Source organism: Calliopsis andreniformis, unplaced genomic scaffold (assembly GCF_051401765.1).
Source record: "Calliopsis andreniformis isolate RMS-2024a unplaced genomic scaffold, iyCalAndr_principal scaffold0153, whole genome shotgun sequence".
Lineage (NCBI taxonomy): Eukaryota > Metazoa > Arthropoda > Insecta > Hymenoptera > Andrenidae > Calliopsis > Calliopsis andreniformis.
Window position 1 is genome coordinate 897,628 of NW_027480562.1, and position 14,352 is coordinate 911,979.

Here is a 14,352-nt window from a genome sequence, read left to right on the forward strand (position 1 = left end):
GCGGACTGAGTGTTGAGGATTGAGTGATGAGAATTGATGTTTGTGAATAGAGGTTTGAAGGTTGCAGATTGAGTGTTGAGTAATGAAAACTGTGAATAGGGGATATTCTATTGAGGATTGAGGATTGACAACTTATTGTTGAGGACTGAGGGCTGAAGATTGAGGATACAGGATTAAGGATTCAGAATTGAGGTTTGAGGACTGAGGATTGAGTATTGAGTATTGAAGATTGAGTATTGATGACTTAGGATTGAGGATTGAGGATTGAGAATTGTGGATTGAGGATTGAGGATTGAGGATGAGGGCTGAGAGTTGAGGATTGAGGTTTGAGGACTGAGGACTGAGGATTGAGGATTGAGAATTGAGGATTGAGGATTGAGGATTGAGGATTGAGGATTGAAGATTGAAGATTGGGTATTGAGGATTGAAGAATGAGGATTGAGGATTGAGGATTAAGGATTGAGGATTGGAGATTGAGTATTGAGGATTGAAGACTGACGATTGAGGATTGAGGATTGAGGATTGAGGATTGAGGATTGAGGATTGAGGATTGAGGATTGAAGATTGAGGATTGAGGATTGCGGATTGAACATTGAGTATTCAGGATTGAGGATTGATGATTGAGGATTGAGGACTGAAGATTGAATATTGATGATTGAAGATTGAGGATTGAGGGTTCAGAGTTGTGGATTGAGGACGAGGACTGAGGGTTGAGTATTGATGTTTGATGTCTGAGGATTGAGGATAGAGGATTGAGGATTGAGGATTGAGCATTGAGGATTGAGGCTTGAGCACTGAGGATTGAGGGTTGAGTATTGAGGATTGAGAATTGAGGATTGAGGATTGAGGATTGAGGATTGAAGATTGAGCTTTGAGGATTGAATATTGAGGATTGAGGATTGAGTATTGAGGATTGAGGATGAGGGCTGTGGGCTGAGGGTTGAGGTTTGAGTATTGAATCCTGAGAATTCAGGATATTCTATTGAGTATTGAGAATTGCGGATTGATGGTTGAGTATTGAGGATTGAGGATTGAGGATTGATGACAGAGGATTGAGGATTGAGGATTGAGGATTGAGGATTGAAAATTGAGAATTGAGGATTGAATACTGAGGATTGAGGATTGAGGATTGAAGATGAGGGCTGTGGGTTGAGGTTTGAGGTTTGAGTATTGAATCCTGAGAATTCAGGATATTCTACTGAGTATTGAGAATTGCGGATTGATGGTTGAGTATTGAGGATTGAGGATTGAGGATTGAAGGTTGAGTATTGAGGATTGAAGACTGTGGATTGAGGATTGAGGATTGAGGATTGAGGATGAGGTCTGAGCGTTGAGGGTTGAGGTTTGAGGACTGAGGACTGGGGATTGAGGATTGAGGATTGAGGATTGAGGATTGAGGATTGAGGATTGAGGATTCAGTGTTGAGGACTGAGGATTGAGGATTGAGGATTGAGGATTGAAGATTGAGGACTGGGGATTGAGGATTGACGATTGAGGACTGAGTGTTGAGGGTTGAGTGATGAGAATTGATGTTTGTGGATAGAGACTTGAAGATTGCAGATTGAGTATTGAGTATTGAAAACTGTGAATTGAGGATATTCTATTGTGGATTGAGGAGTGACAGCTGATTGTTGAGGACTGAGGGCTGAGGATTGAGGATTCAGGATTGAGGATTCAGAACTGAGGTTTGAGGACTGAGGATTGACGATTGAAGATTGAGTATTGAGCATTGAAGATTGAGGATTGAGGATTGAGGATTGAGGACGAGGACTGACGAATGAGGATTGACGTTTGAGGATTGAGGAGTGAGGATTGAGGACTGAGGATTGAGGATTGGGGATTGAGGATTGACGATTGAGGACTGAGTGTGGAGGGTTGAGTGATGAGAATTGATGTTTGTGGGTTGAGATTTGATGAGTGAAGAATGGGGATTGAGTATTGAAAACAGTGAATTGAGGATATTCTAATCAGGATTGAGAATTGACAATTGATTGTTGAGGACTGAGGGCTGAAAATTGAGGATTCAGGATTGAGGATTCGGGATTGAGGTTTGAGGACTGAGGATTGAGGGTTGACGATTGAGGATTGAGGATTGAGTATTGAAGATTGAGGATTGGGTATTGCGGATTGAACATTGAGTATTCAGGATTGAGGATTGATGATTGAGGATTGAGGACTGAAGATTGAATATCGATGATTGAAGATTGAGGATTGAGGGTTCAGAGTTGTGGATTGAGGACGAGGACTGAGGGTTGAGTATTGATGTTTGATGTCTGAGGATTGAGGATAGAGGATTGAGGTTTGAGGATTGAGGATTGAGGACTGAGGATTGAAGACTGAGTATTGAGGATTGAAGATTGAGGATTGAGGATTGAGGATTGAGTATTGAGGATTGAAGATTGAGGATTGGGGACTGAGGATTGACGATTGAGGACTGAGTGTGGAAGGTTGAGTGATGAGAATTGATGTTTGTGGAATGAGATTTGATGAGTGAAGAATGGGGATTGAGTAATGAAAACTGTGAATTGGGGATATTCTATTGAGGATTGAGGATTGACAACTTATTGTTGAGGACTGAGGGCTGACTATTGAGGATTCAGGATTGAGGATTCAGAATTGAGGTTTGAGGACTGAGGATTGAGGTTTGAGGATTGAGGATTGAATATTGAGGATTGGGTATTGCGGATTGAACATTGAGTATTCAGGATTGAGGATTGATGATTGAGGATTGAGGACTGAAGATTGAATATTGATGATTGAAGATTGAGGATTGAGGGTTCAGAGTTGTGGATTGAGGACGAGGACTGAGGGTTGAGTATTGATGTTTGATGTCTGAGGATTGAGGATAGAGGATTGAGGTTTGAGGATTGAGGATTGAGGACTGAGGATTGAAGACTGAGTATTGAGGATTGAAGATTGAGGATTGAGGATTGAGTATTGAGGATTGAGGATTGAGGATTGATGACAGAGGATTGAGGATTGAGGATTGAGGATTGAGGATTGAAAATTGAGCATTGAGGATTGAATACTGAGGATTGAGGATTGAGGATTGAAGATGAGGGCTGTGGGTTGAGGTTTGAGGTTTGAGTATTGAATCCTGAGAATTCAGGATATTCTACTGAGTATTGAGAATTGCGGATTGATGGTTGAGTATTGAGGATTGAGGATTGAGGATTGAAGGTTGAGTATTGAGGATTGAAGACTGTGGATTGAGGATTGAGGATTGAGGATTGAGGATGAGGTCTGAGCGTTGAGGGTTGAGGTTTGAGGACTGAGGACTGGGGATTGAGGATTGAGGATTGAGGATTGAGGATTGAGGACTGAAGATTGAGGATTGTGGACTGAGGAATGAAGATTGACGATTGAAGATTGAGGATTGAGGATTGAGGATTGACGATTGACGACTGAAGATTCAGTATTGAGGATTGGAGATTGAGAATTGAGGATTGGGGATTGAACATTGAGGACTGATTGTTGAGGGTTGAGTGATGAGAATTGATGTTTGTGGATAGAGATTTGACGATTGCAGATTGAGTATTGAGTATTGAAAACTGTGAATTGAGGGTATTTTATTGGGGATTGAAGATTGACAACTGATTGTTGAGGACTGAGGGCTGAAGATTGAGGATTCAGGACTGAGGATTCAGAATTGAGGACTGAGGACTGAGGATTGAGCATTGAAAATAGAGTATTGAGGATTGAAGGTTGAGGATTGAGGATTGAGGTTTGAGGATTGAGTATGAGGGCTGAGTGTTGAGGATTGTGGTTTGCGGGCTGAGGACTAAGGATTGAGGGTTGAGAATTGAGGATTGAGGATTGAGGATTGAAGATTGAGGATTGGGTATTGAGGATAGAAGAATGAGGATTGAGGATTGAGTATTGAGGATTGAGGATTGAAGATTGAGTATTCAGGATTGGAGGCTGACGATTGAGGATTGAGGATTGATGATTGAAGATTGGGTATTGAGGATTGAAGAATGAGGATTGAGGATTGAGGATTGAGGATTGAGGATTGAAGATTGAAGATTGGGTATTGAGGATTGAAGAATGAGGATTGAGGATTGAGGATTGAGGATTGAGGATTGGAGATTGAGTATTGAGGATTGAAGACTGACGATTGAGGATTGAGGATTGAGGATTGAGGATTGAGGATTGAGGATTGAGGATTGAGGATTGAAGATTGAGGATTGAGGATTGCGGATTGAACATTGAGTATTCAGGATTGAGGATTGATGATTGAGGATTGAGGACTGAAGATTGAATATTGATGATTGAAGATTGAGGATTGAGGGTTCAGAGTTGTGGATTGAGGACGAGGACTGAGGGTTGAGTATTGATGTTTGATGTCTGAGGATTGAGGATAGAGGATTGAGGATTGAGGATTGAGCATTGAGGATTGAGGCTTGAGCACTGAGGATTGAGGGTTGAGTATTGAGGATTGAGAATTGAGGATTGAGGATTGAGGATTGAGGATTGAAGATTGAGCTTTGAGGATTGAATATTGAGGATTGAGGATTGAGTATTGAGGATTGAGGATGAGGGCTGTGGGCTGAGGGTTGAGGTTTGAGTATTGAATCCTGAGAATTCAGGATATTCTATTGAGTATTGAGAATTGCGGATTGATGGTTGAGTATTGAGGATTGAGGATTGAGGATTGATGACAGAGGATTGAGGATTGAGGATTGAGGATTGAGGATTGAAAATTGAGAATTGAGGATTGAATACTGAGGATTGAGGATTGAGGATTGAAGATGAGGGCTGTGGGTTGAGGTTTGAGGTTTGAGTATTGAATCCTGAGAATTCAGGATATTCTACTGAGTATTGAGAATTGCGGATTGATGGTTGAGTATTGAGGATTGAGGATTGAGGATTGAAGGTTGAGTATTGAGGATTGAAGACTGTGGATTGAGGATTGAGGATTGAGGATTGAGGATGAGGTCTGAGCGTTGAGGGTTGAGGTTTGAGGACTGAGGACTGGGGATTGAGGATTGAGGATTGAGGATTGAGGATTGAGGATTGAGGATTGAGGATTCAGTGTTGAGGACTGAGGATTGAGGATTGAGGATTGAGGATTGAAGATTGAGGACTGGGGATTGAGGATTGACGATTGAGGACTGAGTGTTGAGGGTTGAGTGATGAGAATTGATGTTTGTGGATAGAGACTTGAAGATTGCAGATTGAGTATTGAGTATTGAAAACTGTGAATTGAGGATATTCTATTGTGGATTGAGGAGTGACAGCTGATTGTTGAGGACTGAGGGCTGAGGATTGAGGATTCAGGATTGAGGATTCAGAACTGAGGTTTGAGGACTGAGGATTGACGATTGAAGATTGAGTATTGAGCATTGAAGATTGAGGATTGAGGATTGAGGATTGAGGACGAGGACTGACGAATGAGGATTGACGTTTGAGGATTGAGGAGTGAGGATTGAGGACTGAGGATTGAGGATTGGGGATTGAGGATTGACGATTGAGGACTGAGTGTGGAGGGTTGAGTGATGAGAATTGATGTTTGTGGGTTGAGATTTGATGAGTGAAGAATGGGGATTGAGTATTGAAAACAGTGAATTGAGGATATTCTAATCAGGATTGAGAATTGACAATTGATTGTTGAGGACTGAGGGCTGAAAATTGAGGATTCAGGATTGAGGATTCGGGATTGAGGTTTGAGGACTGAGGATTGAGGGTTGACGATTGAGGATTGAGGATTGAGTATTGAAGATTGAGGATTGGGTATTGCGGATTGAACATTGAGTATTCAGGATTGAGGATTGATGATTGAGGATTGAGGACTGAAGATTGAATATCGATGATTGAAGATTGAGGATTGAGGGTTCAGAGTTGTGGATTGAGGACGAGGACTGAGGGTTGAGTATTGATGTTTGATGTCTGAGGATTGAGGATAGAGGATTGAGGTTTGAGGATTGAGGATTGAGGACTGAGGATTGAAGACTGAGTATTGAGGATTGAAGATTGAGGATTGAGAATTGAGGATTGAGGATTGAGGATTGAAGATTGAGGATTGGGTATTCAGGATTGAAGAATGAGGATTGAGGATTGAGGATTGAGGATTGAGGACTGAAGATTGAGTATTGAATATTGAAGATTGACGATTGGGGATTGTGGATTGAGGATTGAGGATTGAACAGTGCGGACTGAGTGTTGAGGATTGAGTGATGAGAATTGATGTTTGTGAATAGAGGTTTGAAGGTTGCAGATTGAGTGTTGAGTAATGAAAACTGTGAATAGGGGATATTCTATTGAGGATTGAGGATTGACAACTTATTGTTGAGGACTGAGGGCTGAAGATTGAGGATACAGGATTAAGGATTCAGAATTGAGGTTTGAGGACTGAGGATTGAGTATTGAGTATTGAAGATTGAGTATTGATGACTTAGGATTGAGGATTGAGGATTGAGAATTGTGGATTGAGGATTGAGGATTGAGGATGAGGGCTGAGAGTTGAGGATTGAGGTTTGAGGACTGAGGACTGAGGATTGAGGATTGAGAATTGAGGATTGAGGATTGAGGATTGAGGATTGAGGATTGAAGATTGAAGATTGGGTATTGAGGATTGAAGAATGAGGATTGAGGATTGAGGATTAAGGATTGAGGATTGGAGATTGAGTATTGAGGATTGAAGACTGACGATTGAGGATTGAGGATTGAGGATTGAGGATTGAGGATTGAGGATTGAGGATTGAGGATTGAAGATTGAGGATTGAGGATTGCGGATTGAACATTGAGTATTCAGGATTGAGGATTGATGATTGAGGATTGAGGACTGAAGATTGAATATTGATGATTGAAGATTGAGGATTGAGGGTTCAGAGTTGTGGATTGAGGACGAGGACTGAGGGTTGAGTATTGATGTTTGATGTCTGAGGATTGAGGATAGAGGATTGAGGATTGAGGATTGAGCATTGAGGATTGAGGCTTGAGCACTGAGGATTGAGGGTTGAGTATTGAGGATTGAGAATTGAGGATTGAGGATTGAGGATTGAGGATTGAAGATTGAGCTTTGAGGATTGAATATTGAGGATTGAGGATTGAGTATTGAGGATTGAGGATGAGGGCTGTGGGCTGAGGGTTGAGGTTTGAGTATTGAATCCTGAGAATTCAGGATATTCTATTGAGTATTGAGAATTGCGGATTGATGGTTGAGTATTGAGGATTGAGGATTGAGGATTGATGACAGAGGATTGAGGATTGAGGATTGAGGATTGAGGATTGAAAATTGAGAATTGAGGATTGAATACTGAGGATTGAGGATTGAGGATTGAAGATGAGGGCTGTGGGTTGAGGTTTGAGGTTTGAGTATTGAATCCTGAGAATTCAGGATATTCTACTGAGTATTGAGAATTGCGGATTGATGGTTGAGTATTGAGGATTGAGGATTGAGGATTGAAGGTTGAGTATTGAGGATTGAAGACTGTGGATTGAGGATTGAGGATTGAGGATTGAGGATGAGGTCTGAGCGTTGAGGGTTGAGGTTTGAGGACTGAGGACTGGGGATTGAGGATTGAGGATTGAGGATTGAGGATTGAGGATTGAGGATTGAGGATTCAGTGTTGAGGACTGAGGATTGAGGATTGAGGATTGAGGATTGAAGATTGAGGACTGGGGATTGAGGATTGACGATTGAGGACTGAGTGTTGAGGGTTGAGTGATGAGAATTGATGTTTGTGGATAGAGACTTGAAGATTGCAGATTGAGTATTGAGTATTGAAAACTGTGAATTGAGGATATTCTATTGTGGATTGAGGAGTGACAGCTGATTGTTGAGGACTGAGGGCTGAGGATTGAGGATTCAGGATTGAGGATTCAGAACTGAGGTTTGAGGACTGAGGATTGACGATTGAAGATTGAGTATTGAGCATTGAAGATTGAGGATTGAGGATTGAGGATTGAGGACGAGGACTGACGAATGAGGATTGACGTTTGAGGATTGAGGAGTGAGGATTGAGGACTGAGGATTGAGGATTGGGGATTGAGGATTGACGATTGAGGACTGAGTGTGGAGGGTTGAGTGATGAGAATTGATGTTTGTGGGTTGAGATTTGATGAGTGAAGAATGGGGATTGAGTATTGAAAACAGTGAATTGAGGATATTCTAATCAGGATTGAGAATTGACAATTGATTGTTGAGGACTGAGGGCTGAAAATTGAGGATTCAGGATTGAGGATTCGGGATTGAGGTTTGAGGACTGAGGATTGAGGGTTGACGATTGAGGATTGAGGATTGAGTATTGAAGATTGAGGATTGGGTATTGCGGATTGAACATTGAGTATTCAGGATTGAGGATTGATGATTGAGGATTGAGGACTGAAGATTGAATATCGATGATTGAAGATTGAGGATTGAGGGTTCAGAGTTGTGGATTGAGGACGAGGACTGAGGGTTGAGTATTGATGTTTGATGTCTGAGGATTGAGGATAGAGGATTGAGGTTTGAGGATTGAGGATTGAGGACTGAGGATTGAAGACTGAGTATTGAGGATTGAAGATTGAGGATTGAGGATTGAGGATTGAGTATTGAGGATTGAAGATTGAGGATTGGGGACTGAGGATTGACGATTGAGGACTGAGTGTGGAAGGTTGAGTGATGAGAATTGATGTTTGTGGAATGAGATTTGATGAGTGAAGAATGGGGATTGAGTAATGAAAACTGTGAATTGGGGATATTCTATTGAGGATTGAGGATTGACAACTTATTGTTGAGGACTGAGGGCTGACTATTGAGGATTCAGGATTGAGGATTCAGAATTGAGGTTTGAGGACTGAGGATTGAGGTTTGAGGATTGAGGATTGAATATTGAGGATTGGGTATTGCGGATTGAACATTGAGTATTCAGGATTGAGGATTGATGATTGAGGATTGAGGACTGAAGATTGAATATTGATGATTGAAGATTGAGGATTGAGGGTTCAGAGTTGTGGATTGAGGACGAGGACTGAGGGTTGAGTATTGATGTTTGATGTCTGAGGATTGAGGATAGAGGATTGAGGTTTGAGGATTGAGGATTGAGGACTGAGGATTGAAGACTGAGTATTGAGGATTGAAGATTGAGGATTGAGGATTGAGTATTGAGGATTGAGGATTGAGGATTGATGACAGAGGATTGAGGATTGAGGATTGAGGATTGAGGATTGAAAATTGAGCATTGAGGATTGAATACTGAGGATTGAGGATTGAGGATTGAAGATGAGGGCTGTGGGTTGAGGTTTGAGGTTTGAGTATTGAATCCTGAGAATTCAGGATATTCTACTGAGTATTGAGAATTGCGGATTGATGGTTGAGTATTGAGGATTGAGGATTGAGGATTGAAGGTTGAGTATTGAGGATTGAAGACTGTGGATTGAGGATTGAGGATTGAGGATTGAGGATGAGGTCTGAGCGTTGAGGGTTGAGGTTTGAGGACTGAGGACTGGGGATTGAGGATTGAGGATTGAGGATTGAGGATTGAGGACTGAAGATTGAGGATTGTGGACTGAGGAATGAAGATTGACGATTGAAGATTGAGGATTGAGGATTGAGGATTGACGATTGACGACTGAAGATTCAGTATTGAGGATTGGAGATTGAGAATTGAGGATTGGGGATTGAACATTGAGGACTGATTGTTGAGGGTTGAGTGATGAGAATTGATGTTTGTGGATAGAGATTTGACGATTGCAGATTGAGTATTGAGTATTGAAAACTGTGAATTGAGGGTATTTTATTGGGGATTGAAGATTGACAACTGATTGTTGAGGACTGAGGGCTGAAGATTGAGGATTCAGGACTGAGGATTCAGAATTGAGGACTGAGGACTGAGGATTGAGCATTGAAAATAGAGTATTGAGGATTGAAGGTTGAGGATTGAGGATTGAGGTTTGAGGATTGAGTATGAGGGCTGAGTGTTGAGGATTGTGGTTTGCGGGCTGAGGACTAAGGATTGAGGGTTGAGAATTGAGGATTGAGGATTGAGGATTGAAGATTGAGGATTGGGTATTGAGGATAGAAGAATGAGGATTGAGGATTGAGTATTGAGGATTGAGGATTGAAGATTGAGTATTCAGGATTGGAGGCTGACGATTGAGGATTGAGGATTGATGATTGAAGATTGGGTATTGAGGATTGAAGAATGAGGATTGAGGATTGAGGATTGAGGATTGAGGATTGAAGATTGAAGATTGGGTATTGAGGATTGAAGAATGAGGATTGAGGATTGAGGATTGAGGATTGAGGATTGGAGATTGAGTATTGAGGATTGAAGACTGACGATTGAGGATTGAGGATTGAGGATTGAGGATTGAGGATTGAGGATTGAGGATTGAGGATTGAAGATTGAGGATTGAGGATTGCGGATTGAACATTGAGTATTCAGGATTGAGGATTGATGATTGAGGATTGAGGACTGAAGATTGAATATTGATGATTGAAGATTGAGGATTGAGGGTTCAGAGTTGTGGATTGAGGACGAGGACTGAGGGTTGAGTATTGATGTTTGATGTCTGAGGATTGAGGATAGAGGATTGAGGATTGAGGATTGAGCATTGAGGATTGAGGCTTGAGCACTGAGGATTGAGGGTTGAGTATTGAGGATTGAGAATTGAGGATTGAGGATTGAGGATTGAGGATTGAAGATTGAGCTTTGAGGATTGAATATTGAGGATTGAGGATTGAGTATTGAGGATTGAGGATGAGGGCTGTGGGCTGAGGGTTGAGGTTTGAGTATTGAATCCTGAGAATTCAGGATATTCTATTGAGTATTGAGAATTGCGGATTGATGGTTGAGTATTGAGGATTGAGGATTGAGGATTGATGACAGAGGATTGAGGATTGAGGATTGAGGATTGAGGATTGAAAATTGAGAATTGAGGATTGAATACTGAGGATTGAGGATTGAGGATTGAAGATGAGGGCTGTGGGTTGAGGTTTGAGGTTTGAGTATTGAATCCTGAGAATTCAGGATATTCTACTGAGTATTGAGAATTGCGGATTGATGGTTGAGTATTGAGGATTGAGGATTGAGGATTGAAGGTTGAGTATTGAGGATTGAAGACTGTGGATTGAGGATTGAGGATTGAGGATTGAGGATGAGGTCTGAGCGTTGAGGGTTGAGGTTTGAGGACTGAGGACTGGGGATTGAGGATTGAGGATTGAGGATTGAGGATTGAGGATTGAGGATTGAGGATTCAGTGTTGAGGACTGAGGATTGAGGATTGAGGATTGAGGATTGAAGATTGAGGACTGGGGATTGAGGATTGACGATTGAGGACTGAGTGTTGAGGGTTGAGTGATGAGAATTGATGTTTGTGGATAGAGACTTGAAGATTGCAGATTGAGTATTGAGTATTGAAAACTGTGAATTGAGGATATTCTATTGTGGATTGAGGAGTGACAGCTGATTGTTGAGGACTGAGGGCTGAGGATTGAGGATTCAGGATTGAGGATTCAGAACTGAGGTTTGAGGACTGAGGATTGACGATTGAAGATTGAGTATTGAGCATTGAAGATTGAGGATTGAGGATTGAGGATTGAGGACGAGGACTGACGAATGAGGATTGACGTTTGAGGATTGAGGAGTGAGGATTGAGGACTGAGGATTGAGGATTGGGGATTGAGGATTGACGATTGAGGACTGAGTGTGGAGGGTTGAGTGATGAGAATTGATGTTTGTGGGTTGAGATTTGATGAGTGAAGAATGGGGATTGAGTATTGAAAACAGTGAATTGAGGATATTCTAATCAGGATTGAGAATTGACAATTGATTGTTGAGGACTGAGGGCTGAAAATTGAGGATTCAGGATTGAGGATTCGGGATTGAGGTTTGAGGACTGAGGATTGAGGGTTGACGATTGAGGATTGAGGATTGAGTATTGAAGATTGAGGATTGGGTATTGCGGATTGAACATTGAGTATTCAGGATTGAGGATTGATGATTGAGGATTGAGGACTGAAGATTGAATATCGATGATTGAAGATTGAGGATTGAGGGTTCAGAGTTGTGGATTGAGGACGAGGACTGAGGGTTGAGTATTGATGTTTGATGTCTGAGGATTGAGGATAGAGGATTGAGGTTTGAGGATTGAGGATTGAGGACTGAGGATTGAAGACTGAGTATTGAGGATTGAAGATTGAGGATTGAGGATTGAGGATTGAGTATTGAGGATTGAAGATTGAGGATTGGGGACTGAGGATTGACGATTGAGGACTGAGTGTGGAAGGTTGAGTGATGAGAATTGATGTTTGTGGAATGAGATTTGATGAGTGAAGAATGGGGATTGAGTAATGAAAACTGTGAATTGGGGATATTCTATTGAGGATTGAGGATTGACAACTTATTGTTGAGGACTGAGGGCTGACTATTGAGGATTCAGGATTGAGGATTCAGAATTGAGGTTTGAGGACTGAGGATTGAGGTTTGAGGATTGAGGATTGAATATTGAGGATTGGGTATTGCGGATTGAACATTGAGTATTCAGGATTGAGGATTGATGATTGAGGATTGAGGACTGAAGATTGAATATTGATGATTGAAGATTGAGGATTGAGGGTTCAGAGTTGTGGATTGAGGACGAGGACTGAGGGTTGAGTATTGATGTTTGATGTCTGAGGATTGAGGATAGAGGATTGAGGTTTGAGGATTGAGGATTGAGGACTGAGGATTGAAGACTGAGTATTGAGGATTGAAGATTGAGGATTGAGGATTGAGTATTGAGGATTGAGGATTGAGGATTGATGACAGAGGATTGAGGATTGAGGATTGAGGATTGAGGATTCAAAATTGAGCATTGAGGATTGAATACTGAGGATTGAGGATTGAGGATTGAAGATGAGGGCTGTGGGTTGAGGTTTGAGGTTTGAGTATTGAATCCTGAGAATTCAGGATATTCTACTGAGTATTGAGAATTGCGGATTGATGGTTGAGTATTGAGGATTGAGGATTGAGGATTGAAGGTTGAGTATTGAGGATTGAAGACTGTGGATTGAGGATTGAGGATTGAGGATTGAGGATGAGGTCTGAGCGTTGAGGGTTGAGGTTTGAGGACTGAGGACTGGGGATTGAGGATTGAGGATTGAGGATTGAGGATTGAGGACTGAAGATTGAGGATTGTGGACTGAGGAATGAAGATTGACGATTGAAGATTGAGGATAGAGGATTGAGGATTGACGATTGACGACTGAAGATTCAGTATTGAGGATTGGAGATTGAGAATTGAGGATTGGGGATTGAACATTGAGGACTGATTGTTGAGGGTTGAGTGATGAGAATTGATGTTTGTGGATAGAGATTTGACGATTGCAGATTGAGTATTGAGTATTGAAAACTGTGAATTGAGGGTATTTTATTGGGGATTGAAGATTGACAACTGATTGTTGAGGACTGAGGGCTGAAGATTGAGGATTCAGGACTGAGGATTCAGAATTGAGGACTGAGGACTGAGGATTGAGCATTGAAAATAGAGTATTGAGGATTGAAGGTTGAGGATTGAGGATTGAGGTTTGAGGATTGAGTATGAGGGCTGAGTGTTGAGGATTGTGGTTTGCGGGCTGAGGACTAAGGATTGAGGGTTGAGAATTGAGGATTGAGGATTGAGGATTGAAGATTGAGGATTGGGTATTGAGGATAGAAGAATCAGGATTGAGGATTGAGTATTGAGGATTGAGGATTGAAGATTGAGTATTCAGGATTGGAGGCTGACGATTGAGGATTGAGGATTGATGATTGAGGATTGAGGATTGAGGATTGAGGTTTGAGGATTGAGGATTGTGGACTGAGGATTGAAGTTTGAGTATTGAGGATTGAGGATTGAGGATTGAGGATTGAGGATTGAGGATTGAGGATTGAAGACTGAGGATTGGGGACTGAGTGTTGAGGGTCGAGTGATGAGAACTGATGTTTGTGGAATGAGATTTGAAGATTGAAGAATGGGGATTGAGTACTGAAAACTGTGAATTGAGGATATTCTACTGAGGATTGAGGATTGACAATTGATTGCTGAGCACTGAGGGCTGAAGATTGAGGATTCAGGTTTGAGGATTCGGGATTCAGGTTTCAGGACTGAGGATTCAGGCTTGAGGATTGAGGATTGAGGATTGAGGATTGAGGATTGAGGATTGAGGATTGAGGATTGAGGATTGAGAATTGAGGATCGAGGATGGAGGATTGAAGATTGAGTATTGAGGATTGAAGATTGAGGATTGAGGATTGAGGATTGAGGATTGAGAATTGAGGATAGAGGATTGAGGATTGAAGGGGACTGAGTGTTGAGGGTCGAGTGATGAGAACTGATGTTTGTGGAATGAGATTTGCAGATTGAAGAATGGGGATTGAGTACTGAAAACTGTGAATTGAGGATATT